Source organism: Lacerta agilis, chromosome 12 (assembly GCF_009819535.1).
Source record: "Lacerta agilis isolate rLacAgi1 chromosome 12, rLacAgi1.pri, whole genome shotgun sequence".
NCBI classification, from domain to species: domain Eukaryota; kingdom Metazoa; phylum Chordata; class Lepidosauria; order Squamata; family Lacertidae; genus Lacerta; species Lacerta agilis.
In genome coordinates, this window is record NC_046323.1 from 50470405 (window position 1) to 50475538 (window position 5134).

Sequence of the window (5134 nt, forward strand, 5' to 3'; positions counted from 1 at the left end):
TCACTACCCGAAGGAGTCTCAAAGCGGCTCACATTCTCCTTTCCCTTCCTCCCCCACAACAAACACTCTGTGAGGTGAGTGGGGCTGAGAGACTTCAGAGAAGTGTGACTAGCCCAAGGTCACCCAGCAGCTGCATGTGGAGGAGCGGGGACGCGAACCCGATTCACCAGATTACGAGTCTATCATTCTTAACCACTACACCACGCTGGCTCCCACAGAGAAGCTAAAGGAAGAAAGTCCAGCTGAGACTATATATATATCGCTTTGTCCCAAGCATTCACAGCGGCCTATATATAGCTTATTCAATATCAAACTCAGGCATGGTTCTCGTTTGGGTCCTGGGCTCCCATCCTACTTCACCCAAACCTACCTCACAAGGCTGTTGTGAAGATCACGGGGAGGATGAACTCTCAGCGCTGCCTTGAGCTCCGTAGAGCAAAGGGAAGGTGTAAATCCAAGAATACCATAAAGATTTGTGGATTTGAGTGTCCGAAATGCTGAAAACCCAGCCAAATTTTTAAAGCTCGGGTAATACCGTTCCACTAATAGCTTAGGATATCTTTCAGCTTTTATGGCATTAATTAACGGGGAACTTTACTAGGCATTTACATATTGCATGATGATGGTGGTGGTGATTATGTGTAGTACAATATGCTGATAACACCCGTCCCTGTTGGGCAGTCAGGATTCAAGGCTGACAGCTGACATGGTAGATAGCTAAATAAGATGGTTATTTTTAAAATCCCAGGGGCTTGGGGTTTTTTTTTTTTTTTTAAAGCTGGATCTCAAAAGATGTTTCGCAAGGAAATTAAATATACGTACACACCTCCCTCAGACTTGGGGACCTTATTTCAGTGGAGTGGATTTAGGTGTCCTTGACCACACAGTATTATTTATTTTATTGCAGTTATATCTCACATTTTTTCCCTCCAAAAGGGTTCTCCCCCTCCCCATTCAAACCCCACAACAGCCCTGCGAGGTAGGATAAGGTGAGAGGCAGTGACTGCCCTCCAATGTTGCCCAGCGAGCTTCGTGGCCAAGTGAGGATTTGAACCCTGTTCTCCCAGGACACCTTAGGTGGGTTAATCCACAGAGCCTAGGGCTTGCTGATCAGAAGGTCAGTGGTTCGAATCCCCGCGACGAAGTGAGCTCCCGTTGCTCAGTCCCAACTCCTGCCAACCTAGCAGTTCGAAAGCACATCAAAGTGCAAGTAGATAAACAGGTACCGCTCCAGCGGGAAGGTAAACGGCGTTTCCATGTGCTGCTCTGGTTTCACCAGAAGTGGCTTTGTCATGCTGGCCACATGACCCGGAAGCTGTACGCCGGGTCCCTCGGCCAGTAACGCGAGATGAGTGCCGCAACCCCAGAGTCGGACACGACTGGACCTAATGGTCAGGGGTCCCTTTACCTCCCAGGTCCTAGTCCAACACTTTAACCACTGCACCACATTGGCTCTCAGTAAACAGATGTCCTGATTAGTCCCACTTACAAGTGTAGTCTGGGGCAACAGCTAGAATTCATAATCCAGTCTGTCCTCCCCTTGCCTTTTTTTTTCTTTTTGGCAAACAAAGGGTTAGCAGTTCTTTCCAGAGCAGCGCATTGTCCCGGCTCCGAGCCATGTTCTTAATCCTCTCTGTGGATTATATTTTCCCATCTGCATTAATTTGCCCCTTTGCAAGGGGACTTAACATCTGATGAGCTCTTTAATCTTTCAAATGTCCCTGTCAGCCCATCAGCTGCAAGGATGGCAAATGAATGTGTGAGATCCACATTGCGCAGCCACGAGGGTGTGATGGGACTCTTTCACTACACTTTGTCGATTAACCACAGTTCAGTGCCTTCTCAGTAGTGGCTCCTCCTAGACTTTGGAACTCTCTGCCTAGAGAAACCAGACTGGCTCCCTCCTTGCTGTCTTTCCGCCACCTGCTGAAGAATTTGTTCCCACATGCTTTTGGGAAGCAACTGTGTTCAATGAAAGGGCTGGCGCCATGTTGTTTTTATTACAATTATCCATTTGATTATAATAGATCTTTTATATTTATGCTCTGCGTGGGGGGCTACCTTTGAAGGTGACCCAGAAACTGCAACTAATCCAGAATGCGGCAGCTAGACTGGTGACTGGGAGCGGCCGCCGAGAACATATAATACCAGTCCTGAAAGATCTACATTGGCTCCCAGTACGTTTCTGAGCACAATTCAAAGTGTTGGTGCTGACCTTGAAAGCCCTAAACAGCCTCGGCCCAGTATACCTGAAGGAGTGTCTCCACCCCCATCGTTCAGCCTGGACACTGAGGTCCTCCTCCGAGGGCCTTCTGGCAGTTCCTTCACTGTGATAAGTGAAGTAACAGGGAACCAGGCAGAGGGCCTTCTTGATGGTGGCCCCTGCCCTGTGGAACAGCCACCGACCAGATGTCAAGGAAGTAAACAACTATCTGACTTTTAGAAGACATCTGAAAGCAACCCTGTTTAGGGAAGTTGTTAATGTTTGATGTTTTATTGTATTTTTAATATTTTGTTGGAAGCCGCCCAGAGCGGCTGGGGAAACCCAGTCAGATGGGTGGGGTAATTATTATTATTATTATTATTATTATTATTATTATTATTATTATTATTATTACATGGTTTTAATTATATTAATTTTTAATTGTTTTTTAATCATTGGTTCCCCTGCCCCTATGTTTTAACTGTTCTGAAAGGGAAAAAGGGCAGGGAATGAATGAATGAATGAATGAATGAATGATAAAAAGCAATGTAATAGTGCTATAGCAGAACCCTCTACTGTGGTTAGTCTTACCCATGGCTAGCAGAAACAAACCAGTTTTACATCTCGTGGTTCGAAGTCGGAGCGTTTCGATAAACCACAATTAGTTCCTAATTAGCTGGGCTAACCCCAACGAAGACCTTTCATCTCTGTTGCCGAGAAGAGGCTGCAACCATGTGAAATGGAAGACTTGCCCACCCAGCCCTTCATTCTGCCTGTCCAGCAAGCTGCACTTCCCTCTGATGGTATCTAACTTTAGATCCTTCTGTAGCATTCCAGAAAGCCCAGCTCCTGGTTTAAATTTAGCAGTATTGTGGAGGGACGGCTAGTTCTTCTGGAACGGGGCATGGAATCCGTTCGTCATCGTCGGGCTTTTATCGATGCGTCATGGCGGAGGGCACCAAGTGGTCCCATGATTTCAACACCAGGGACTGGCTGACCCAGTTTCCCTGATGGGGGAAATGACCATTTGACTCTGAAGATTTGGGGGAAAGGGCAGCGCAGCCTTCGGTGTCATCATCTTCATGGTGAAGGCAGCGATTTAGGAGAGGTTGTTTTTTGTTTTGTTTTTAAGAGGAGAACATGAACTTAGGAGTGTTCTTTATAATTAGTGGTGGGTGGAAGGCAAGGGAGACCGACAGTAGGTGGCATCAAAGCCAAGGACAGACAGTGGCAAATTATCTCTTCCACCCCTCATGGGTCAAGTCTGACAGATGAGCGGAAGTGTGTGAGAGCTTTCTTCCTACTCCCCCCCCCCCAAAAAAAAACAATACTTCTTTGCAATGTTATTTTTCTAGAAAAAGAGGAGCACATCCCCTGTTCTCTTATAATGGCAATGACTCCCACCTGAGCACTGCTGGAGCCGAGTTCTGGCTGAAAAAAAGTTTCCTGCTTGGCAGGGGGTTGGACTGGATGGCCCTTGTGGTCTCTTCCACAAGGAGTTTCCTGCTTGGCAGGGGGTTGGACTGGATGGCCCTTGTGGTCTCTTCCACAAGGAGTTTCCTGCTTGGCAGGGGGTTGGACTGGATGGCCCTTGTGGTCTCTTCCACAAGGAGTTTCCTGCTTGGCAGGGGGTTGGACTGGATGGCCCTTGTGGTCTCTTCCACAAGGAGTTTCCTGCTTGGCAAGGGGTTGGACTGGATGTCCCTTGTGGTCTCTTCCACAAGGAGTTTCCTGCTTGGCAAGGGGTTGGACTGGATGTCCCTTGTGGTCTCTTCCACAAGGAGTTTCCTGCTTGGCAGGGGGTTGGACTGGATGGCCCTTGTGGTCTCTTCCACAAGGAGTTTCCTGCTTGGCAGGGGGTTGGACTGGATGTCCCTTGTGGTCTCTTCCACAAGGAGTTTCCTGCTTGGCAGGGGGTTGGACTGGATGGCCCTTGTGGTCTCTTTCAACTCTATGATTCTATGAAAAGCCCGGAATCTTCGTTCGATAAGAACATAAAAATAGCCTGCTGGATCAACCTGGAGGCCCATCTAGTTCAGCATCCTCATCACACAGTAGCTAACCCGATGCCTCTATGGGAAGCCCCAGTGGCATTGCGTCCTTTGCTGGTGCCCGGGACAGGGCACGGAGGGTGAACAAAACCCGTTGTACCAGCCCAGCCCTCGCCGCTGATGCTACCAGGAAGGCACAGGGCATAGAGGGTTTATCGGGCCATGCTGTGCCTCCATACCCTCCAACATTTCTCCTATGAAAACAGGGCCGTCCCCTTTCATAATGATAAGTTTACTGTTTATACCCTACATATCTGACTGGGTTGCCCCAGCCACTCTGGGCGGCTTCCAACATATATAAAAACATAATAAAGCATTAAACATTAAAAAAAAAACCTTCCCTCCACAGGATTGCCTTCAGACGGCTCAGGGGTCGGATAACTCCACACCCTCCAACATTTCTCTGATGGAAATAGAAACGTCCTAAGGAAAAGCAGGACATTCCGGGATCAAATCAGAAACTGGGACGGCTTCTCTAAATCAGGGATGCCCCTGGAATATAGGGGCACTTGGAGGGCCTGCTGGCCAGGAGGCCATTCAGCAAAGGGACCTGGAGCGTGGTGGCAAAGCTAGGCCAGGCTTCGGGGCCAGAGACCCCCGGCAACAGACAAGGTGGGATGCTTAGTTTGCATCACCTCAAAATCATGTTCCTGGGGCTATGGCTATACCCCTGGGAAGCCCACGAGCTGAACCTGAATACAACAGGTCACTCTTTCCTCTATATTACCTACTATTTAATGGTTTATGACAATATGCAACCTTCCCACAGAGCCAGAAGCTGGCCATAGATTAGAGGCACTCACCAAGAATGGCGAGTTCTGAATCACGGCACGCTCACAACATAGCGGCTCTTTACAGAAATAACTTGGCAGCCCTTGTG